Genomic DNA, 16,782 nt, shown 5'->3' on the forward strand with positions numbered 1-16,782 from the left:
AATCCTACTTGGTCATGGTGAATTATTTTTTTTATATTTTGCTGAATTCTATTGGCTAGAATTTTGTTGAAGATTTTTGTGTCAATGTTCATGAGGGATATTGTCTGTAATTGTCTTTTTCTGTGGTGTCTCTACCTGGTTTTGGTATCAGGGTTACGCTGGCTTCATAGGAGGAGTTTGGGAGTATTCCATCCTTTTCTATGCTCTGAAATACCTTTAGTAGAAGTGGTGTTATCTCTTCTCTGAAAGTTTTGTCGAATTCCTTTCTTCTGTTGTCTGAGGGTTTCTGTGGCTACTCTGTTTCTATTTTTCCCAGTGGTAGCTTTAATGTTTTGATTTTGTCTGTCTCTTACTTTTGGATGTTTGCATTTATTGCTGTAAATTGACCTCTGAGCACTACTTTTGCTGTGTCCCAAAGGTTCTGGTAGGATATATTTTCTTTCTCATTTGATTCTATAAATTTCTTTATCCTTCCTTGATTTCTTTTATAATTCACTAGTTTTTGAGCAAGGTGTTGTTTAGTTTCCATGTATATGATTTTTTCCCTCATTTTTTCTGTTATTAATTTCTACTTTTATGGTTTTATGGTCAGAAAAGATGTTTGTAATATTTCGATGTTTCGGATTCTGTTAATGCTTGCCTTGTGGCCTAATATGTGGTCTGTTCTAAAGAATGTTCCATGTGCATTGGAAAAGAAAATATACTTGGCTATTGTTGGGTGGAGTGTTCTGTATATGTCTATGAGATCAGGTTGGTTGATCGTGGCATTGAGATCTTCCATGTCTTTATTGAGCTTCTTTCTAGATGTTCTGTCCTTCACCAAAAGCAATGTGTTGAAGTCTCCTGCTACTGTTGTAGAGCTGTCTATTTCTCCTTTCAATGCTGTTAAAGTTTGTTTTATGTATTTTGGAGCCCTGTTGTTGGGTGCGTAAATATTTATTACGGTTATGTCCTTCTGATGTATTGACACTTTAATCATTATAGTGTCCTTCCTTATCTCTTGTGGTGGCTTTTAATGTCTATTTTGTCAGAGATTAATATTGCCACTCCTGCTCTTTTTTGATGGTTGTTTGCTTGATGTATTTTTTCTGTTCTTTGAATTTTAGTTTCTTCGCATCTTTGAGTGAAAAGTCTCTTGTAGGTAGCATATAGAGGGATCGTGTTTTTTATCCATTCTGCCACTCTCTGCCTCTTTATCAGTGCATTTAGACCATTTACATTCAGTGTAATTATTGATAGGTATGAGTTTAGTGCTGTCATTTTGATGTCTTTTATTGTGTGTTGTTCACAGTTTCTTTGTTCCACTTAATTTTCTGTGCTTAGCTGTTTTCCTTTATGTATTTTCTTTTCAGTTTTTTCATTGTTGTTGATTTTTTATTTGTATGTTTTTCCTGTTTTTTATTTTGATGTGTAGGACTGTGTTTCTTTTGTGGTTACCTTGAAATGTATCTCTGTTTTTCTAAGTTTAAACCAATCTTTTATTTCTTGATATCACCTTAACTTCCTCTCCATATAAAGGTTCTATGACTACACTACTTAGTCCCTCTTTTTGTTTTAATGTTGTCATCTTTTACATATTGATGTCCCTGTTTCCCTATTTTCAGTGTTTTAGCTTTGATTTCATTTTGTGACTTCCCTATCTGGATTGATATCTGGTTGCTCTGTCCTGTGTTCTAGTCTTTGTTGTTATCTGATATTATTGATTCTCTAACCAGTGGACTCCCTTTAGTATTTCTTGTAATTTTAATTTGGTTTATACAAATTCCCTTAACTTCTCTTTATCTGGAAATGCCCTAATTTCACCTTCATATTTGAGAGACAGTTTTGCTGAATATATAATTCTTGGCTGGCAATTTTTTCCTTTAAGGCTTTATATATGTCATCCCATTGCCTTTTTGCCTGCATGATTTCTACTGAGTAGTCTGAGCTTAGTCTTACAGACTGTCCTTTGTAGATGACTTTTTGTTTATCCCTAGCTACTCTTAAAATTCTCTATCTTTGGTTTCAAGAAGTTTGATTATAATATATATGTCTTGGTAACTTTCTTGTGAGTTCTACCTTGTGTGAGGTTCAATGAGCTTCTTGGATAGGTATCTTCTCATCTTTCACAATATCAGGGAAATTTTCTACCAACAAATCTTCAACAATTGTCTCTGTACTTTCTGTTATCCCACCCTATTCTGATACCCCAATCACTTGTAGGTTATTCCTCCTGATAGAGTCCCACATAATTCTTAGGAGTTCTTCATTTTTTAAAAGATTTTTTTATCTAATTTTTCCTCTGATAAATTGGTGTCAAGTGCTTTCTCTTGAATCTCACTAATTCTGTCTTCCATTGCCTCAACTCTGTTCCTATGACTTTCTATTGAGTTGTCTAATTTTGAAATTTTATTCTTAATCCTTTGGATTTCTATTTTCTTTCTCTTTAGGGATTCTTGCAGCCTATTAAATTTGTCTTTTTGCTATTGTATAATCTTCCTAAATTCCTCTATTGCTGTGCCTGTGTGTTCCTTGGCTTGATCTGTATTTTGCCTGATCTCCTGAAGAGCTCTGTATATTAATCTTTTGAATTCTAGCTGTCGTAATTCCAAGAGCTTCACTTCCTTAGAAATTTTCCTGGCTCTTTGTTTTGTTCACTTGCTGAAGCTGGCATGCTCTCTTTTTATGTGATTTTATATTGACTGTTATCTATCAGCCATCAATAATTTATTATATGTATTTATTTTATGTTTGCTTACTGTGTCTTAACTTCTTGTTTTGTTTTGTTTTGAAATGCCTAAATAGGCTGGTGGTGTAGCTACTTTCACTACTGGCATCTTTGAACCTCTCATGTCCCATCGTCAGGTGGTTAGAGCTGCTATAGGTATGTGACCCCGGGAGTCCATTTACTTTTCTTGTGTGGATTCTCTCCAGTGTCCATGTCTTTGGCACCGAGTGTGTGGTGCAGGCTCTTACCTACAGTCCTAGATGGGCAGGGCTACGTAGAGGTGATTGAAGCAGGCACAGGTATTTGGCTGCAGTAGGGGGTAATGTCCTGAGCAAGGTAGCCAGCTGATGGCTGCCCCTGAGTGCCTGGGTGGAAGGTATGTCTTTTTTCCCTAGAGTGCACAGGTGGGTGAGTTTGTAGCCAGACTTTGGACACCTAATGTTGTCACCTGTAAGGACTGGGAGGCAGTACTTATTCTCAGACCCCTGTAGTGGGTGGCTAGGTGGAGTGCGTGGAGCCACCAGTCCTTACGTCCCTGATGTGGGTAGGTGAGCACCCAGCTTAATGGGCAAGATGGTGTCAAATGTCACAAATCTGACACTCCTCTTTGGCTGTTGCTGTTGAAAATAGGCTTCAGGTATATACCGTGTTGTACTATGCTAATGAGGGCCTAAGCTGTTGAAACGGGCCCACACAGGTTTATGCAGTGGTGAAAGGCATTCAAAATCCATGGACTCCTTAATCCTGTGCATAGGCAAAGGGGCACTTCTTGCCTCTAGTTCCTGGCTTATGGGAGCTGGCAGATTGTTTCTTCTTGTTTGTCCATTTGTTTATTTGTTCCCTGTCAAAAGCTGGGAGACTGGCTCAGGCATGCGCGAGGGGTCCCACTTCCAGCCCAAGGTGTGCAGCAATCCCTGAAGCTAGACTGGGACAGGAGTAGAATGGGGAGGGGGCGGATGAGGGGAAAATAGGTACTTTCCAGATGGGGGAGGGTTATTTTGATCCATCTGGCGTGGTATGTTAGAAGCTTGCACTTAACTTTTGCAGATTCAGCGCTGCTTCCCCTTGGCTCCAGAGGCTTGTGCAGCCTCTCCGCCACTCGGTTTCTCCTGACAAGGAAAACTAGTTCCGAGCACTACTGCTTGCCTGAGCCCTCGCTCACCAGCCAATCCAGCCCGCAAGGTGCTGGCCAGGTCAGGTCTGGCAAATCCTCGCTGCTTCTGAACTGTCTCTCCCTCCCCCTACCGCTCAGTCAGACTCTTCACCTTTGTCTTTGTTGTTCAGGGCTCCTAGATTGTCATATATAATGGATTCACTTGTTTTCCTGGGTCTTCATTGTAATAGGGACCACAGGAAGCATCTGACTATTCCCGCCTCCTGTTGTTTCTTTTTTCTTGTAATGTCTTTTTCTGGCTTTGATATTGGGGTCATACTAGCCTCATAGAATCATTTAGGAAAATTTCCCTTCTCTTCTATTTTTTAAGAGATTTTAAAGAGTCATTGTTAATTATTCTTTAAATATTTTGTAGAATTCATCAGCAAAACCGTCTGATCCTGAGCTTTTCTTTATGGGAAGATTTTTGGTTACTAACTCAATGTCTTTACTTGCTACAGGTTTATTGATGTTTTATATTTCTTATTGCATCCATTTTGATAATTTGTGGATTTCTAGCAATTAGACCATTTCATATAGATTATCTAATTTTTTGACATACAATTGCTCATAGTATTTTCTTACATTTATTTTTATTTTTGCAAGGTTGGTAGCAATATCCTCACTTTCATCCTTGATTTTATTGAGGTTTTTTTTCTTGGTTAATATAGTAAAATATTTGTTGATTCTGTTGACGTTTTGAAAGAACCTACTTTTGGTTTAATTGATTTTCTCTGTTGTTTTTCTATTCTCTATTTCTTCTCTTTCCTGTTAAAATTTTTATTATTGCCAGCTTTCTGTTTGCTTTGGGTATAGATTCCTCTTGATTTTCTACTTTCATAAGATGTGTGGTTGGGATATTGGTTTGGGATTTTTCATTTTTAATGTAGGCATTTACAGCTGTAATTTCCCTCTGAGTAATGTTTTCATTGCATTCCATAAGATTTGGTAGATTGAGTTTTCATTTTCATTCTTCTCAGTATATTTTCTTATATCTCTTGTGATTTCTTTTTGACCATTTTTTATTTAGTAGTGTGTTGCCTAATTTCCATATATTCATGAATTCCACAAATTCACTTGCTTTTGATCTCCAATTTCATTCCTTTGTGGTCTGAGACCATACTTTGTACGAGTTCTGTCTTTTTAAATTAATTGGGCCTTCTTTTATGGCCTCTCATATGGCACATCCTGTATTCTCTTTTTGTTGGGTGGATGTTCTACAGAATTTTTTAGGTCCAGTTTTTTAATATTGTTATTCAAGTCATCTGTTTCCTTGCTGATCTTCTCTCTAGTAGTTCCATCCATTATTTACTGTGGAATATTGAAGTCTCCAAATATTATTATCGAGATGTCTATTTCTCCCTTCAATTCTGTCAGTTTTTGCTTCATGCATTTTGGGGCTCTGTTTTTGGGTGTGTATGTTTGCAATTACTATAACTTATTGATGGACTAACTTTTTTATCAATATGCAGTGTCTTTTTTATCTCTTGTAACAATTTTTGTCTTAAAGTCTATAGTGTCTGATATTAGTATTTCTACTCCAGGTCTCTTTTGGTCACTCTTTTCCTGGTTTATCTTTGACTTTCAATATATTTTTGTCTTTGAATTTAGTGTCTGTCTTTTGTATACAGCATATAATTAGATCATGTTTTTTTGATCCTTCATGTCAATGTCTACATTTTAATTACAGTGTTTAATAAATTTTCATTTAAATTAATGATTAGGTAGGATTTATGCTTGCCTTTTTGTTATTTGTTTTTTATATGTTTATATCTTTTCTGTTCCTCAGTTTCTCCATTACTACTTTCCTTTGTATTAAATATATATGTTCTAGTGCACAATTTTAATTCTATTGTTGTTTCTTTTGCTATGAATGCTTTCAGTTATATTCTTAGTGGTTTCCCTGGGTATTACCATAAATATCTTAATTAATTACAGTCTAGTTTGCATTAATACAAACTTAATTTCAGTAGTGTACAAAATATTTGCTCATGAATAGCTCCACTTTCCCCCTCCTTTATTATGTTTTCTCAAATTATATCTTTATACATTGTGTGCCTATAATCATTGCATTTTGCAGCTGTCTTTTAAATCAGATAGAAAAACAAAGAGTTACAAACAAAAAATACATTTATATTATTGTTTAATATTTACCTGTGTGTTACTTTTACTTGTGCTCTTTATTTCTTCATGTGGTTTGGAGTTACTCTCATTCTGTTCAGTCTGAAGGACTCTGCTTAGTGTTTCCTTTAGGGCAGGTCTAATAGGGACAGACTCTTTCAGTTATTCTTTATCTGAGAGTGTCTTAATTTCTCCTTCATTTTTGAAGTATACTTTTGCCTGTAGTATAATTCTTAGTTGACAAGTTTTTTTTGTTTTTCCTCTTGGTAGTTCGGATATGTCATCTCACTGCTTTCTGGCCTCCATTGTTACTGATAAGAAATCAGAGGTTATTGAGGATTTCTTGTACATCATGTGTTTAATTACTCTGGCTGCTTTCAAGATTTTCTCCGTTTTTGGCTTTTGACAGTTTGACTATAATGTGTCTAGCTGTGGCTCTCTTCAACTCCTACTTGGAGTTCCTTGAAATTCTTGGAAATGTAGATTAATGTTATTTTTAAATCAAATTTTGGGAGTTTTGGTTATAATTTTTCAAATATCCTTTTTACCCTTTTCTCTCTCTACCATCCTTAGACTTCCATTATGCATAATTTGAGTGTTTAATTGTATTCCAAAGATTTGTGAGGTTTTGTTGATTCTTCTTCATTTTTTTCTTTCTGTTCCTCAGACTAGATACACTCAATTGACCTATGTTCAAGTTTGCTGATTCTTTATTCTGCCTGCTTAAATCTGTTGTTGAGCTCATTTAGTGAATTTCTCATTTCAGTTATTATTGTCTATTTTAGATTCAGAATTTCATGTTGTTTTTTAAAAATAATTTCTCTCACTATTTATAGCTTGTATTTGGTGAATTATTGTTTTCATACTTTATTCAATTTTTTTTTATTTTTTCATTGCTGTAAAACATACAGATAACACAACATTTGCAAATTCAACATTTGTCACTGGTACAATTCAATGAAACCAGTTACAGTGATCATGTTGTGCAAATATAACCAATAACCGTTGCCAAGTTTTCCATCCCCATAAATAAATACTTAATGTTAGACAAAGATTTCCCTTATCCTTTCCCTCCCACCCCAGGCAACCACAGTGAAACTATGATCTGTATACCTTTGCCTATTTTAAGTGTTTAACATTAGGGAAATCCTACAATTTGTCCTTTTGTGATTGACTTATTTCACTCAGCATAATGTTTTCAAGGTTCATCTATGTTGTTGCATGTATCAGGTCTTAATTTCTCTGTATGCACCACATTTTCTTCATCTTTTCATCTGTTTATGTACATTTTGGTTGTTTCCACCTTTTGACTGTTGTGAATAGTGCTGCAATGTGTACTTGTGTCTGTTTGTGTCACTGCTTTCAAGCCTTTTGGGTATACACCTAAGAATTGGATTTCTCAGTCAAATGCAAGCTCTATCTTTAACTTTTTGAGGAACCACTGAACCATTTTTCACGCCCTTTGAACAACAACTGTTTTGAAGTCTCATCTAGCAAGTTCATCCTGTGCACTTCCTCAGGGACTGTTTCTATTGATTATTTTTTCCTATATATGTGAAATATTTTTGCATGTTTCATAGTTTTATTTGAAAACTGAACATTTCAAATGATGTAATGTGTTAACTCAAGAGTTTAGTTTTTCCACTCTCCCAGGGTTTGCTTTTGTTGCACTTTTTATAGTTGTTTACTACTATATGTATGTTTACTGAGTGTTCTGAAATAATTCTGGAAAGTCTGTATCTTTTCCGTCTGTGGTCACTGAAATTTTTACTAGGTTAGCTTAAAAAAAAACCAAACCCATTGCAGTAGAGTCGATTCGGACTCATAGCGACCCTATAGGACAGAGTAGAACTGACCCATCTAGTTTCCAAGGAGCACCTGGTGGATTCAAACTGCTAACCTTTTCTGGTTAGCAGACATAGTTCTTAACCACTGCATCACCAGGGTTAGCTTAGTGGTTAACTAACAGTTCTGTAGCTATTTCCTTAAATGCCCGTAACCACTAAGCATCCCAGTCTTTGCCAGGAGGCTCTTTCTACATGTTGTGACACACCTTCAATACTCTGCAAGGCTGTTTACAATTCTGCTTTAGTCTTTGCTTCTTGCTTGCACAGAGCCTCAAGGTCAGTCATAAGTGAGAGCTTGGCACCTTGTAAGGTCTTTCTCTAACTTGCACAACTCCCTAAGCACGCAGGTGACCTTCTAGATTACAAGGAATATGTTAGAACTTTTGAAAACCCCTATGGACATCCCATTCCTCTGCTTTTCCTTTATGCTTTTTGATTAGTCCATTGTTTGCCCCAACTGTTATCTATCAACTCAGGCAGCTGTGTTGTTAAAACATTGGCCATAATGCCCTCCTCCACCCGAGAAGCTTTTAGTTTTGGGCACGTTTGAGTGAGGTAAAATAAAGACAAGCCTTTTGACTGAGATTTTCCAGGGAACCCTGCAAGACACTTCAAATAATGTTTCTTCTTTTAGAAAGAGGCTTTGTAAGAACTCCAGCCTTGTTCTGCTCTCTCCACTACTGAGAATGAAGTCTGTTATTTTTCAAGGCTGCTGAGGAGCTGGAAACTGAAGGATGGGGGCTGAAGGATGTAAATTAAAACACCACAAAGTTTCCTGTTCTCACTGAGATTCAGTCATTTTTCTTGGCTAAATGCTCCCTGAATTGTTGCAGAGTTAGTTTCCAGAGCTCCGAAAATGTTAGTTCTGCTCATTTTCACTAGTTTTTTTTTTCATTGCTTTTATGTAGGAACTAACTTTTGGAAGTTGTTACTCTACTATTTTCACTGATGTTACCACAATAGAGTTTTGAGAATTCTTTATATAGTCTAGATATTAATCTTTTGGGGGGCAAGTTATTTACAAATATGTTCTCCCAATCTGTGGTTGGTATTTTCATCTTCTTTACAGGGTGTTTTGCAGAGCAAAAGTTTTTCATTTTCATGAAACCCAGTTTATCAATTTTTTTCTTTTAATGATTGTGTCTTTGATGTCATGATTATGAACTCTTCACTTAACCCCAGGTCATGAAGATTTTCTCCTATGTTTTCTTCTAAAGGTTTCATTGATTTATGTTTTCATTTATATCTATGATCCATTTAGAGTTGATTTTTGTATAAGCTATGAAGGTTAGCTCTTTCTTGGTTCATTTTTTTTGGCCTATGACTGTCCAATTTTTCAAACACCATTTTGGAATTGCTTTTGCAGCTTTGTAGTTATCTGTTAGTTGTACTTGTGTGGGTTTATTTCTCTATTCTGTTTGTTCCGTTAATCTATGTGTATATATTTCTGCCAATACCACATTCTTCTGAGTATTGTAGCAATAAAATAAACTATTATCTTTCAATTTTTCTTGGCTATTCTAGTTCCTTTATCTTTCTATATAAATTTAAAAATCAGCTTGCCTACTTCTATAAAAAGTCCTGCTGGAGTTTTAATAAGAATTGTTTTAGTCCTATGGATCTCCTCGGGGAGAATTAATTTAGGTCTACTTTGACTCTTTTCATTAGCATTTTGTAGCTTTTACAATTCAGATGTTGTACATGTTTTGTTATATTTATACCTAAGTATTTATTGAATAGCATTAATATCACATAATGTGAAATCATTATTCTCACATGCAAATACAATTATATTGAAGATAATTAAAAAATGGTTGCAGCAGTATCGCAACAGGGAACTGCCAGAAATCCAAGCTGGATTCAGAAGAGGATATCATCGCTGATGTGAGATGGATCTTGGCTGAAAGCAGAGAATATCAGAAAGATGTTTACCTGTGTTTTATTCACTATGGAAAGACATTCCATTGTGTGGATTGTAACAAATTATGAAAAATATTGCAAAGAATGGGAATTCCAGAATACTTGATTGTGCTCATGTGGAACTGTACGTAGACAAGGAGGCAGTTGTTTGAACAGAACAAGGGGATATTGCATAGCTTAAAGTCAGGAAAGGGTTGTATCCTTTCACCATACTTATTCAATCTGCACACTGAACAAATAATCCCAGAAGCTGGACTATATGAAAAAGTATGCAGCATCGGGATTTGAGGAAGACTCATTAACAACCTGTGATATGCAGATGACACAACCTTGCTTGCTGAAAGTGAAGTGGGCTTGAAGCACTTACTGATGAAGATCAAAGACCACAGTCTTCAGTATGGCTTATGCCTCAACATGAAGAAAATAAAAATCTTCACAACTAGACCAATAAGCAACATCATCATAAATGAAGAAAAAGATTGAAGTTGTCAAGGATTTCATTTTACTTGTTTCCACAATACCCATAGAAGCAACTGTGAAGAAATCAATACTGGTGGCCAACATGGTGCTATAGACAGAAGCACCATGTTGTCCCTCTACAACAAAGACCTGAAAAAAGAGTAAAAGAGATACAAATGTCAATCATGGAACCCTAAGCATCAAATGAAGGGATAAAGAACTTAATCAAGCAACAAATGGAATAAGAAACTGACAGAAAACAGAGAATGAAGAGAGCTGTGGAGTGGAGGTCCCCTACTAGCCAACATGGCATGAATTCACTATCTTGGATCTCAGGCACCAAGAACAGTGGACAGGGAGTACGGGAAGGCAACTTCACGGAGCTCCCAACAGGAGACACAGCACTTGTGGCTGTGCTGCCTACATACCTTCCTGATGGGTTGTAGTTCACTTCCCAGTGAGCGACACATCAGCTCGCCACCACCCCAATTCCTCCCAACCACAAAGTGCCTACTCTCCAGCACTGTATTTATTTTTTGTTGTTGATTCTTCTCTCTCTCTCCCTTCTTTCCTTTCTCCTGCCCATGTAGCCCCATGAACCACCCACACCCCTTCTTGACAGATCAAGCCACACCACATGGACTCGCCAGGTCTGCCGCACCCCCACCAGCCAAATCCTACCAAGCCACCATTTTATTTACTTTTTCCTTTTGTTTTTTTCTTTTTTCCTTCATTTTTTCTTTTTGCTTCTATTTCTCTCTCTTCTTTCTCTAACCCACATAGCTCCACACAACACATCCTCTCCCTTCTCTCCTGCTTATCTGCAGTGTCCACCAAGAGCTGCACCCCCAAGTGGCACAGGCATGGACAACCAGACCCTGCCCTTCACTGCCCCTGTCCCTGCCCCATCAGCCCCAGTACCTGCCACAAATGACCCATCCCTGCTCCTCACCCCCATAGCTGAGTGACTGGTCCTGCCCACCTGGACAAGGTAGTGAGAAGTATTGTGTCCACAGACAAGCAAGCAACAAAGGACACCCAGCCAGCATGCCCAGGCGTAACCAAATAAAATAAAAAAAGCAGGAAGAAACAAACAAATCTACAATCAGTAAACAAAGAAAATAATTTCTGAATGTCTCAAAGACAGCTAACAATATCAAAAGATATAAAAAAGGACAGGATGGCTCCAGAAAGCAACGAATCTAAAACACCAGATGACATTCTAGCAGAAGAAAAGGCACTGGAACTACCTGATAGGGAATTCAAAACTCTAATATTCAGGGGTCTCCAAGAGATGAAGGAAAACACAGACAAAAAGAAGAAAAAATAGACAAAATCTCAGAAAATACAGACAAAACAAGGGAGAACACAGAGAAAGCAATGGAAGAATTCAGGAAAATAATACAGGAACAAAGTGTCCAAATAAACAAACTAGAAATCATACAAAAACAGCAATTAGAAAGCCAAAAGATACACAGCAAGATTTCAGAAATGGACAGTGCAATAGAAGGTTGAAGGAGCAAATATGAAACAGTGGAAGACAGGATCAGTGGAATTGAAGACGAATCTTTGGATACCACTTTGTTTGAGGAAAAATCAGAGAAAAGAATAAAGAAAAAATGAAGAAACTCAAGAATGATGTAAGATACAACCAAAACAAAAATTTGTGTTTGATCAGAGTTCCAGAACAGGGGGAAGAAACGGAAAACACAGAGAGAATCATTGAAGATTTGATGACAGAAAACTTCTCTAATATCATGAAAAATGAAAAGCCAACCACCCAAGAAGCTCAATGAACCCCATGTAGGGTAGACCCCAAAAGAAAATCACCAATACATATCATGATCACACTCAATAAATCTAAAGACAAAGAAAGAATCCTGAAAGCAACTCTAGAAAATGAAAAATCACATACAAAGGGGAAACAATAAGTCTAAGCTCTGATTACTCGATAGAAACCATGCAGGCAAGAAGGCAATGGGATTACATATATAAAACCTTGAAAGAAAAAAAAATTGCCAACCAAGAATAATATAACCTGCAAAACAGTTGCTCATATATGATGGCAAAATTAGGACATTTTCAGTTAAACAGAATTTAAGGGAATTTGTAAAAACCAAACCAAACTTACAAGAATTATTAAAGGAAATTTTTCAGTTAGGGAACAAACAGCATCAGATAACAACTTGACTCTAGGACACAGAACAGCATCATCCAGACACTAACTTAGGTAATGAACTCCAAGGATTAAATAAAACTAAAATTTACCACAGGGAAGCAGAGAGATCAAACTGTAAATGACAACAATCTCAGAACAATAAAAGAGGGAATAAACAGTGTAGGTATAGAACTTTCAAATGGACGGAAAGTTAAGGTGATAGCAAGTAATAAAAGACTGGTTTCAACTTAGGAAGATAAGGGTAAATTAGAGGGTAACCACAAAGAAAGTTAACAAACCTACTCATCAAAATAAAGAAGAAAAAAATAAAGTCTTTGTAAACACAAAATCTACAAAAGTGAAAGAAACGAAGAGAAATTCCACAAAAAAGGAACTCAGCCCAGGAGAGCAAGAGGAACAAAGAAAATGTCAGCACCACAAAAAAAGCACTACAAAATGACTGGAATAAACTCACACCTATCAATTATCACACTGAATGTAAATGGCTTAAATGCACCCGTAAAAGACAGAGGGATGGAATGGATAAAAACAGGACCCATCAATATGCTGTCTACAAGAGACACAACTTAGAAACAAAGACATAATTACATTAAAAATCAAAGAATGGAAAAAAATACCAAGTAAACAGCAACCAAAATAGTGTAGGAGTGGCAATACTAATCTCAGATAAAATAGACTTAAGGCAAAATCTACTATAAAAGACAAGGAAAGACATTATATAATGATTAAAAGAAGTATCCACCATGAGGAAATAACCATAATAATTATCTATACACTCAATGAAAGGGCTCCAAAATACATAAAACAAATTCTAACAGCACTGAAAAAAGAAATTGACAATTTCACAATAATAGTAGGAGACTTCAACACACCACTCTTGGTAAAGGACCAAACATCTAGAAAGAAACTCAGCAAAGATACAGAAGATCTAAAGGCCACAATCAACCAACTTAACCTCACAGACATATGGAACACTCCACCCAACAGCACCAAAGTGCACATTCTTTTCCAACACACATGCAACATTCTCCAGAACAGACCATACCTTAGGTCACAAAGCAACCATCAACAAAATCTGAAGCATTGAGATAATACAAAGCATCTTCTCTGATCACAACACCATAAAAGTAGAAATTAATAAGAGGAAGAGCAAGGAAAAAAAATCAAATACATGGAAAGTGTATAACACCTTGCTTAAAAACCACTGGGTAATAAAAGAAATCAAAGATGGAATAAAAAAATTCCTAGAATCACACAAATATGAAAAGACATCATACCAAAACCTTTGGGACACAGCTTAGGCAGTGCTCAGAGGTCAATTTATAGCAAAAGATGCACACATCAAAAAAGAAGAATGGGATAAAATCAAAATGCTGGCTTCACAACTCGAACGTAGAGAAAGTACTGCAAAAGAAGCCCATAACCACCAGAAGAAAAGAAATAATAAAGAGCAGAGCAGAAATAAATGAAATAGAGAATAGAAAAACAATTGAAAGAATCAACAAAACCAGCAGTTGGTTCTTTGAAAGAATCAACAAAATTGACAAACTCATTAGCCAAATTTAAAAAAGAAAAACAGGAGAAGAAAATAACCCAAATAAAAAATGAAATGGGGGACATTACAATAGACCCAACTGAAATAAAAAGGATCATAAGAGAGTACTATGAAAAACTATACTCCAACAAATGTGAAAACCTAGAGGAAATGGACAAATTTATAGAAACACACTAGCTACCTAAACTATCACAAACTGAGGTAAAAAATCTGAACAGACCCATAATGAGAGAAGATATTGAAAACTTAATAAAAACAAAAACTCCCAACAAAAAAAGCCCTTGCCCAGATGGCTTCACTGGAGAATAATGCCAAACATTCAGAGAAGAACTTGTACCATTGCTACTCAAACTATTTCAGAACATAGAGAAGGAAGGAATACTTCCAAATTCATTCTACGAAGCCGGCATAACCCTGATACCAAAACCAGGCAAAAACATCACAAAAAAGAAAATTACAGACCAATATCTCTCATCAACATAGATGCAAAAATGCTCAACAAAATACTAGCCAAAAGAATTCAGCATCATATAAAAATAATAATAATAATACACCACGACCAAGCGAGATTCATGCCAGGTATGCGAGGATGGTTCAACATTAGAGAATCAATCAATGTAATCCACCACATAAATAAAACAAAAGAATCACATGATAATCTCAATTGATTAAGAAAAGGCATTCAATAAAGTCCAACACTGATTCCTGATAAAAACTCTCAATAAATTGGATATAGAATGCAAATTCCTCAACAGAGTAAAGGCCATCTATACAAAAGCAACATCCAACATCATTCTGAATGGAGACAGGCTGAAAACATTCCCCCGAGAATGGGAACAAGACAAACAAACAAACAAACAAAAAAACAAACCAGTTGCTGTCCATTCGATTCCAATTCATAGCAACTCTATAGGACAGAGTAGAACTGTCCCATAGAGTTTCTGAGGAGTGCCTGGTGGATTTGAACTGCTCACCTTTTGGTTAGCAGACATAGCACTTAACTACTATGCCACCAGGGTTTCCGGAACAAGACAAGTTAATGATTAGTTTTTCCATCTTGTTAAAGAATGCTGATGGCACTTGGATCGGGATTGCGTTGTATTTGTAGATTGCTTTGGGTAGAATTGACATTGTCACAATGTTGAGTCTACCTATCCATGCGAGTGGTATGTTTTTCCATTTATGCAAGCCTTTTTTGGTTTCTTGCAGTACTAGTTTGTGGTTTTATTTGTGTAGGTGTTTTACGTCCTTGGTTAGATTTATTCCTTTTTTTTTAAAGGGCTATTGTAAGTGGTATTACTTTCCTAATTTCTTTTTCATAGTTCTCTTAACTGGTGTACAGGAATCCAACTGATTTCTGTATGTTTATCTTGTATCCTGTTACTCTGTAGACTCTTTCTATCATTTCCAGTAGTTTTCTTGTGGAGTCTTTTGGGTTCTCTATGTATAGTATCATATCATCCACAGATAGGGATAGTTTTACTTCTTCATTACCAACTTGGATGCCCTTTATTTCTTTTTCTTGCCTTATTGCAAAATGTTAAATAGGAGTGATAATAAAGGGCATCCTTGTCTTGCTCCAAGAACTCAAATGTAAATTCATCCACCTACGGTCTCTATAATCTATAGGAAAATACAGCACTTCTACAAGAAAAAGACAAATAATCCCATTAAAAAATAGGCAAAGGAAATGAACAGACACTTCACCAAAGAAAACATTCAGGTGGCTAACAGACACATGAGGAAACGTTTGCAATCACTAGCCATTAGAGAAATACAAATCAAAACTACAATGAGATACCATCTCATCCTGAAATTACTGGCAGATATAAAAAAAAATAGAAAATAACAAATGTTGGAGAGGCTGCGTGGAGACTGGAAGTCTTATGCACTGGTGGTGGGAATGTAAAGTGTTATAACCATTTTGGAAAACGATATGGTGCTTCCTTAAAAAGCTAGAAATAGAAAATACCATATGATCCAGCTCCCCACTCCTAGGAATACATCCTAGAGAAATAAGAGCCATCACACGAACAGATAGACTTATGCACACCTATGTTCATCGCAACATTATTCACAATAGCAAAAAGACGGAAACAACCTAAGAAGTGTCCATCAACAGTGAATGAATAAACAAACTATGACACATACACACAGTGGAATACTACTAAACAATAAAAAACACTGATGAATCTGTGAAACATCTCACAACATGGATGAATCTGGAGGGCATTATGCTGAGTGAAATAAGTCAATCACAAAAGGACAAATACTGTGTGTGAGACCACTATTTTAAAAACTCACGAAAACGTTTACACACAAAAAGAAACAGTCTTTGATGTTTACGAGGGAGAGGACGGGCGGGGAAAGAAAAACACTAAATAGACAATAGATAAGTGGTAACTTTGGTGAAGGGAAAGAGAATACACAATACTGGGGAAGCCAACACAACTTGACCAAGGCAAGGTCATGGAAGCTTCATAGACACATCCAAACTCCTTGAGGGATCGAATTACTGGGCTGAGGGCTGGGGACCATGGTCTCAAGGGGCATATAGCTAAATTGGCTTAACATAGTTTATAAAGAAAACGGTCTACATCCTACTTTGCTGAGTAGTATCTGGGTCTTAAAAGCTTGTGAGCAGCCGTCTAAGATACTCCACTAGTCCCACACCGTCTGAAGTAAGGGAAAATGAATAAAACCAAAGACACAAGGGAAAGATTAGTCCAAAGGACTAATGGACCACAGCTACCACAGCCTCCACCAGACTGAGTCCAGTACAACTAGATGATGCCTGGCTACTACCACTGACTCCTCTGACAGGGATCACAATAGAGAGTC

The sequence above is a fragment of the Trichechus manatus genome, unplaced genomic scaffold (genome assembly GCF_000243295.1).
Source record: "Trichechus manatus latirostris isolate Lorelei unplaced genomic scaffold, TriManLat1.0 scaffold00086, whole genome shotgun sequence".
Taxonomy (NCBI): domain Eukaryota; kingdom Metazoa; phylum Chordata; class Mammalia; order Sirenia; family Trichechidae; genus Trichechus; species Trichechus manatus.